Raw genomic sequence first — 9,194 nt, 5'->3', positions numbered from 1 at the left:
CCATTGAGCTGTTGCTAAATATGTTGATAAACGTACAAATAAGGAAACTTTGAATACAATCTCTTCCTGTCTGTACTGCAGGAGGACATTAACTCTGAAGCTCTCTTTCCATCTGCTCTCTACACATAGAGTATCTACCTTTCTTCTCCCCATAACTTCTGCCAGCTCCCCACAGGACCAGCCTGTCCTGTCTGTTTAATTTATCGTGTATTTTCATTGGTGGTTTTGTGAATCCTGCAAAGTTAATAGCTGTTTTAAAAGAGGTTTAGAAATAATATTGACATTTACATTAGCATTGACCTTTGTCCCCTTATTCAGAGTCTTCTCTCTTAACTGCTCCACTCCACTTCCTACCTCCTAACATGCTTTCTCGCTAGTCCACCAACAGTAATCCAATATCCTTCCTTTCATCCTTGGCCAACAGCACTGGAGGCGGCCATTGTTCAACCGGGCCTCGAATGAGGCAGTTATTTAGGTGATCCACAAATTTGTTTTGGCTCAAGCTCCATGTCGGATGCCCTTCTCAATACAAATTCCTTGGGCGAGAGGTGGGGTCCACTCAGACCGACGACTACCGTACACAAACTCATACCTAAGGACAATTTAGAGATGCCAGTTCACCGACAGTCATGTTTTTGAGCTGTGGGGAAAAAACTGTGGTACTAGGAGAGAGCCCACTCGCTGCAAGGCAACACTGCAGCCAACTGCCCTACCGTGCAATAAGTAAATACCTGCGTCCACAAATACAAATTAAAGTACAGCCTTCAGGATTCCTACATGTTTTTTTTTTTACTTTCCTGGCTCCCAGAGATACAAAATAAATACAGTTAAGATTCGGCTTCTGCAGGTTCCAACAATCAAGAAACGACACAATGCAGAGATTGGCTGATAGTTGAGCATTTTGTTCATGGGCAGTTTAATTTATTTATTTGCAAGTTCAATCAGCTCTGCTGCAAAAGATGTCAAATCTGGACAGAATAAAAATATTTATGACATTTATTCTGTTTGGAAATGTTCGAAAGCTAGGAGTTGAAGTGCTTTGTTTAACCTCTAAACTAGACCCAGTTTTCAAACCACACAGAGCTCCACTCTTTCATCCACAGAAATCTAGATGTCAAAACAGAGTACAGGTATGTGTCTTTTTATGTTCTAATAAAAACTTATTTTTGGGTTCTCTCACTTAATAACTTATAACTAGATTCAAGGATGAAAGATTTAAATTAAATAGGGCCATATTGTTTAGAAATCGGGATTTGATTTTGTGCCTTCAGAATAAGAAATTTAATTTGGGAATGCAAACATTCTTCTGTCCAAGACTGTGTGGAAGCCCTAATGAAATGGATATTCGACCATCTTACTGTATGTAAATGCAAGAAGCAGTCGGATGTTCAGAAGTTAAGGGGAATTTAATTTTTGTCGTAACTAAATATGTTTATGGGAAATGTTGAGATCTGTGTTTGTAAGCTTGAAACACAAAGATTACTTACATTTAATAAGAAAAACTCGTACATGTATTCAATTGAGGTTTTTAATGATGAGAAGACTAACACAGAGCCTTTACCAGTAGTTTTTTTCTGCATTAACATTTTAATTGAGAATGCATGTTGAATATTGCACTGGTTTGACTATTTACACTATGTTGCTTTTGCTTACACACATTTTAACTTTTAATTTCAAAAACATTGGAACTTTGGATGCAGGTGGCGGAGGAGCCAAGTTGCAATCACATTATTGAAATGAGCGTTCAAATCACCGCAGCATAATAAAAACCAACAGGGTATCCAGAAAAATCAGACCTAGCAGGAGTACGTTATACTCCATCCACTTAGACCATGTTCTGTAGAAAGTATCCCTCTGCACTTAGAGAACGACAGATTTTCTCCCCTGCAGCTTTAAAGAAATTTTACATTTACTTTTACTTTTTCCTGCTTTCAAGGACCCAATAGAAGAAATAAATTCAGAACTCTTATAGAGATCTGGCCCGATTCCTCTCACTGATATTAATAGATACACCCTCCACCCATGACATGGATACAGTTGATCCACCAATTGTATAAAATAAATCCTGGTTGAGTTAGTGGCCCCTGTAGCTAACATTATTATCCAGGCGCTAAACGCTGCCCCCACTCAAACAAAGAACTCATAATGTAATTACAGACCCCACCCTGTGAGAGACGTAAACAGGTTTGACTCATGAACCTGTCCCGCAGCAGTAATCACATCACTAATTTCATTTCTCTTGCACCTTCGGCAAAACATCCCCACTGCGAATCCCAACGTGTCGGCTTCATTTAAACCCAGGACTGTGCGTGTCAAGGAGTCTTTCTCTCAGCTTTGTTTTCGTGTAGCAACTGCTTGTCCTCAGGGTGTATGCATCCCGATCACAGCGGAGGTTTAACTGCAGAAAAGAAACCCAACTCATTACCACCTACCGGTAATTGGTTTTGGAGAGCCCCGGACTGATAATAGGATCATATGTAAAAGATTTAATTCCCAAAGTACTGTTGCAACATAATTTATAGTTCCTTTGAAACCTGCTCATACCGTGTGAACTTTTTCACGTTATGTTTTATTACAGCCACAAACTTTAAAAACTTTTTTTTTTTTGCTATATCACATAGCGGTGAAGTGGATGGATATAAACAAATATACTGATAACATATATGGGTTATGTTCATCTTTTTCTTTTAAGAGGAAGAAAAAAATGTGCCACTGATTTTAGTTACGTTTTACTTTTATATCCTCAAATAAAACAAGCATGAAGTTATATAGAAGCTTCAGAACCAAACCTGTTAGATCAGGAGTGTCAAACTCATTTTCATTTTTGGCCATATCAAAAATCTGAATGTTCTTAAAGGGCCGGTTGTGCCAGAATATATAGATAAAACCAATTCAACTGTTAAAATATCAATAAATACCTTTTCCTCCAGGATTTTTAAAATTGTTTTAGTGTATTTTTTGCATTCAAAATTACAGATTTTGTGGTGCCAATCTAGAAATGCACTAATGTATGATGTTAAATGGGACTTCTTATTACTCATATCAATTACAAACTATAAAATCAAGTAAGGCTGAGGCAGTAGTCACTTAAACTCAAAGTTTTTGACCAATTTTGAGAAAATTTGCAATAAAATCTGAAAAAAGTTTGAAGATTTACCGATTTTGTGTGCTTTTTGCACATTTGTGAAAAACTGGAGCAACTTATTGACGTAATTTAGAGTCTAGAGGGCCACATAAAAAGTTACAGCGGGCCAGATTTGGCCCCCAGTCCTTGGTTTTGACACCTGTGTGTTGGATGCAGAAAACTTGAGATGGAGCATAACAGCAGCACAACATGCAACTAGAATTACAACAGAATCAAAGTAAAATTCATCCCACTTTGGGCTTGAAAACTTTTGCAAACTTTTAGACTGAATTTCTATTTTTCTTCCTAAATCAAAAACTCCACTTTAATAATGTCTGCAAACCATCCGAAACAAATCTGTAATGTGAGCATCTGACTGTGTTTTGTTTCTCAGTCTGTCTGAAGTCTCTTGGATTTAATCATCACCCCCAATGAGAGTTAATTAATTTCACTGCTTAGTATTTTCAGCAAGTTGTCACCAAAGCAACAGCACAAAAATGGGTAACAGAGGAAGAAATCACGCCAAAAGATGATTCTGTGTCTTCACCATGTCAAATATGATACGTTGCATCTTGCTGAGCTGATAACTTCTAGCACTCAGTGCGGTAACGGGCTCCATAATTGACAGTGCACCATGGTAGAGACGCCAACCTCTCTAAATGTTTTTTTGTTGTTGTTTTTTTCACGATAATGCCCTGATGTCATTTGGAAACTGCTCTACTTAATCTCCTTGCTGTTGTCCTTCAAGCTAATACAATCCCTCAGAGTATTTTACAAATAAATTGCAAATGAAACGTTACGAGGCTCTTTTAATGGCATTCAAGACACATCCGGATATATCTGGAGGGCAATCTGGAAACAGAGGAGAGGACGTTTTACAACATTTCTCAATCTGGTGGCGAGAAGGTAGACATGCAGGAGAAGCAAGGTTTGGTTGATGAATTTTTAGTCTAACCATTTTTTCCCTCTGCTTACTGGGCTAAACATCCAGATGTGGCTTAATGTCATGTACTCTAGGTCAGAGAATGGGAAGGAGTGGTTTGAACCTTCTATTTTATTATCCTTAAAATGTCTTGTTATCTGCCCCTTTGCTCTGCTCCCAGATGAATCCTCATCCAAAACATAAGCCTTTCTCCTCTTGCTTCATATCTCGGCTTAATTTGTTTATCTCAGTGAACCAGCTTCTGCAAGGCATCTCAAACCACAAACCTTGTTTCCATGCCAAACCAGGCTTATCCTTACAGTAATAACTGAGTCACTTGCTCTCTTTGTTTCAAGCTATGGCTGCTAATGGTTCCCAGTGCTGTGCCTGAGATAATGGAGGAGCGTGAGGTGCATGCTGTAAAAGAACAGGGTATGGCATCTTGCTGGAAGATGATAGGAGGAAATGTGCCTTTAAGGTCGCTGACCCTATCTACCAGAACCTGACTGATCCCAGAGGCTGATATGTGATAATTGATGCTCACTGTAAAAAGTAATAAGTTCACTTTACTTAAAAAAAGTTAGGAAACCGATTGCCTCAAAATCTTCAAGTAAAGTAGCTAAAAATAACTATGTTTAGACCACTCAGATAAAGGCAGTAAACCTGAGTGCCGTTAACTCAAAATCATTAATTGGGTTAACTGTAAAATATTCATTCAGACAACTCATGCAATGGCAGTAAACTTGAGTGCCGTTAACTCAAAATCATTAGTAAAGTTGACTATAAAATGTCAATTATGACTACTTCAAATTGTGAGTTATGTCAATTAAGCAGTACTCATAAAAATAAGTTATGCTTACACGTTTAAGAGTTCACATTACTTGCAAAATATCAGGAAACCGATTGCCTTGATATGTTCAAGTAAGATGAACCAAAAGTGTTAAGTTATTGGAAAGAAGAGCCAACAGACAACAGTTTGAATGGAAAAAAATGTTTAATAATTAAACAAGTTTACCTTAAATACAAGGTTCTCAAGTGTGGTTACATACACACTAACCTGGAAACAAAGTTTTCCACAGACTTTTTTAAGGAAAAAAATGACACAACTTTTTTTCTAGGGTAGCCTTCAATATAATATTGAATCCTACAAATGGCCCTCAGTCTTTAAAATTTTGAGAATCCCTGCTTAAATGTCTTTGTTGACTGGTGTGAAACAAAAACTCAATTCTCAATACTAGAGCCCAACATTTATCATAACATTGATAAAGTAAATAGTGAAGTAGTGAAGTGAAGTAATGTTTCTCCTCATTAACATAAAACCATTTAGTAGTCTGTAAGTGCAATGATGCTCTCTCCAACAAAAAAAGAATCAAACGAGAAATAAAAATCACTTTTCCAATAAGGGTAAAGGTATCAACGTTGATCCATAATGTCACATCACATTCACTCATTGCATCAGAAGATTTTTGAGTGATTGTATTTTTGGTTTTAGGGATTTATGTCCAAGTGAGAGAAGCACCCTTTTGATGAAGTCAAAGGTGTACTTCAGTTGTTGAGGGTACTCCAAATTCAGAGAATAAATAAGTCCAAAGAGCAAGGACATGGCATGTGGAAGATTCCCAATATCATTCATGACAAGACTTCCTTCCAAAATGATGGCAGTACTTGAAGACTGGAGGTGCAGTGAGTCAGTGGAGGCCTGCCTGTCCTCAGGAATGATGGTCAGGATCCCAATGGGGGTGTGAGACACGTCTGGGTCTTCGCAGTCCTACCAATAGAAGCAACACCACAATTACATATCAACATAAGACTAATTTAGGGTGACCAGACGTCCTCTTTTTCCCGGACATGTCCTACTTTTCAGACCTAAAAAAATGTCCGGGGGGAATTTAAAAATCGTCCGGGATTTTGGTCAACTGCCTCAAAACACATTACATAGCTTACAGTGCATTGTGATTACATTGCCACTCCGTTCCACTACTCCATTCCAGGTTTCTTTGTATGGCAAAGAAATCGGCAGCACATGTACACACATGTGCTGCCGATTTCTTGTGCTACCGCTGGTTCTACCCCCCCACCCCCCGTCTCCCCCATCTCCACCCCCCGTTGGCGCATGTGTGTCCGCCGATTCTACCCCCCCGCCAACAAAAAAAGAAGTGTCCTCCTTTTCAGAAACCCAAATCTGGTGACCCTACACTTCTTCATCACGGCTGCTTCTCCTACAGTTTACAGCTGCCCCACCTATGGCAGTCTACTCATCATAAGCCTTCTATAACAGTACAGCGGCTTTTTTAACCCGCCAACATCTTTATTCTTATCCCTTTTCCTTTTTTTGTTTTGCGCCCCGGACAGCTTTTTTGCTCTTCCGCTCCATCTTGTTGCCACTAAATAAACATGATATTTTCGACTAACGTTAGTCCCAGGCATCGCTAAATCATTACACATAAAGTTAACCTCAAAACCTGGACTTACGGATGAATTATATGGCCGAGATAACGAATATAAGTTTGCTAAAAAACAGTGGGACTTACCGTGACCAAACGTAGCTGCAGCAACCGCCGTATTGTTGACAGTTTGGCGTTTCTTTCAAACACGTCGTCACTCGTCAGTGTCCAATGCGCATGTGCGTTCAACGAGAGCTGCCGAATGATGCCGAGTTTTTTGCTGGTTATGCAGATGCGTTTTGCTCACTCATAACTCCAAGTTCGGGTTACTTGCTGCTGATGAGTTTGATTACTTGCCTCAGTAGAAAGTTGTCTTTGCTAAGTTTAAGTTAGTATAGTCAACAGAGTAAGCTGGAATGAGTTCAGGTCACTTTTCTTTTTGAGTACACTTTACTTTTACATTTTACAGTGCTGTCAGTAAGACATTATATTATAATCTCTGAGAAAATTACTTTTAGAGTTGAAACCACATGACTAAAGATACATGAATTTTTAACGATATTTTTTCCTTTGCTAAATACTACTGTCATATTAACCTCCTAAACAAATGTGGTAGGATTTTCCTTACATTTTTATTGTGAGATTATACCAATGTCATAGATTAATGTCCTATGTTTTATACAGTCTTCAGCCGGCATAGTGGCAGCTGCTCCTGTATACTTAAAAAGCGGCTCCCTGCTGCTGCATATCAGACAGCTGACATTGCTCAGCTTTGAAAGGGGAACTTTTGGCCCGTTTCATGCTAAAAACCGGCCCAGCTGTTCTCCAGCTGTTATGTTCGGAACCCGAGGGGAAGCTGAAGCACTAATAGCTTGTATATTTCTGTAACAATTTACTGGAGCGGCTCACTGCCTCGAGGCCACCGCTCGTCAGGAGCGGCGCTGCAGTGCATGCGCACACCCTGGAGGATATAGCTGCCGCGCGCCCCCGCCCGCGTGTGTGAACTGGTGGGAGAGGAGGAGAGGACCAGTGAGGCAGAGGAGGAGGAGGCAAGTGCAGGAGGCTCGGCTCTGAACGGGACTCCGCGTAAATAAACAGCACAGCAGCAAAGCGCTCCGTGGAGGGGGAGCTGAAGAGACGGAGCACACCGGGCTTCGCGTGTCGCATCGAAGAGGAATAGTCAGGTAAGCAACGCTAAATGACACAATTTGTAGCACGAACACGCGGGCTCGCGCGGGTGGTGCAGTTTACAGTTCGCTGTCCCGAGTTAGTGGATGGAGAAGCCGCTCGAGCACCCTGAGCTGGATATTTGGTTTCTGCAAACACAAACCTCCTGACAGCTCTCTCGCTGGGGTTCAGGGGCCATTTGAAAGCCGAATGTACTTTTCTGGTATTCACATTGATGTTCTGCTGGAGAAAATTACTTGGTGTCATCTCAACTGCAAAAGCGACGCGTGGTTGTAGTTGTAGGTTGCTCAAAAGATGCCCAGAAGAATGATTGCCACTTATTTAGTCCTACCCTCACATATGATAAAAAATAAATAAAAAAAATAGTTACAATTATCATTTCCTTTGAATAGATTTCAATATCTCTGAGTAGATATTATGTTAAATTATTCCCACTGGTTGTACTTACTCAGCCAAATTCCAACTAAATATTTGATTAATTTTTCCTATCCATTTTTTCCAATCATGTCAAATTTTTTTTAAAAAAATGATAAAGTCCCAAACGTTACTGAAATTGTAAAGCACATTTTAAATATATTCGATTAAAGTATTTGGTTCTGTTGACCATAACCGTATGCGTGGCAGACTTGGTGATATGTTTGGACTTTGGGGAATTTAAGCCAGTTTAAAACATTTAAGCCTGTTTCTGAACATTATAATAGGAGTCCCCCAAGGTTTGGTTTTATTTTCTGTCTTTATCTCTAAAATCGAAAACAATATGCCTTACAGAGATTAGGCAGTACTTTACGTAGATTTCTGTTCTTTCAAGCAGACTGTTGACAAGTTTCTAATGTCTTTTTTAGCAGTAGTTGGTTCTTAGTATGAAGAAAACTAAATTAGGGTTGTTTTCTAGAAATCTTTCCCATATTTCAAGTCATATTACTTCTGCACTAGGCTGAGACCTTATTGAGAGAGTATCATCATAGATATATATTTAAACATTTGTTTGAATGGTAACCATTATTTTAGAATGCATATTGAGAATTTAGGTTAAATAAGCTTAAAATGATAATATAATTCTTTGCATGTTATTTTTTTTGACTTTGGTAGAGGTGCTTCCTTTTGCTTTACATTGTGATGATGCCAAATCCTCAGAGTATTCTAATCTCTGATCTTTGTGTGTCTTTTGGGAGTTTAAAGCTCCTTTAAGCTTTCCGTAGCAGAAGGACACTGCAGTTATTCCTAGACTAATATGAAGAAACTTTGCTTGCTAGCAGTTAGTTTGTCTTTTGGACTAGTTTTGTTGCTGAACTTGTTCAAGCGGAGCACAAACCTAAATTGTTGCATCAAAACAGGATGACTGGATTCTGTCAAAGGTTTTCTCCTGTTGAACAGAGAGTTGATACTTTCTACTGTCACCACATGCAGTGTGCAGTACTGCTGGAAAGTCGGCTTGACTTCCTGAATGTTTACATTGAATCTAATTTTTCTACAGAATCGCATTGCATTTTTATGAATTGATTGGTGTCAATATTTTTGTGTAATAGAAATAAAGTGACCCTATTTCTTTTGTAAAGCGCTTTTACATTTTAATTAC

At 39.0% G+C, this 9,194-nt stretch overlaps 1 protein-coding gene across 17 annotated transcripts in view; it reads left to right on the top strand.

Moving 5' to 3' along the window:
- Positions 1 to 7,437: 7,437 nt before the first annotated feature.
- Positions 7,438 to 9,194, top strand: part of LOC122835327 (neuronal cell adhesion molecule-like) — a 91,320-nt gene continuing 89,563 nt past the window's right edge. For 6 of the 17 annotated variants that reach the window (XM_044124314.1, XM_044124319.1, XM_044124303.1 and 3 more), the window contains exon 1: positions 7,439 to 7,614. The gene's annotated coding sequence lies outside the window, so the exon portion shown is untranslated. Of the gene's footprint in view, positions 7,615 to 9,194 lie in introns of all 17 variants that reach the window. The other 11 variants (XM_044124315.1, XM_044124312.1, XM_044124310.1 and 8 more) reach the window with 3 other exon arrangements.

This window comes from Gambusia affinis, linkage group LG08 (assembly GCF_019740435.1).
Source record: "Gambusia affinis linkage group LG08, SWU_Gaff_1.0, whole genome shotgun sequence".
NCBI classification, from domain to species: domain Eukaryota; kingdom Metazoa; phylum Chordata; class Actinopteri; order Cyprinodontiformes; family Poeciliidae; genus Gambusia; species Gambusia affinis.
Note: the sequence above shows the minus strand (reverse complement) of the source record. Positions and strands in the feature narration are given on the sequence as shown.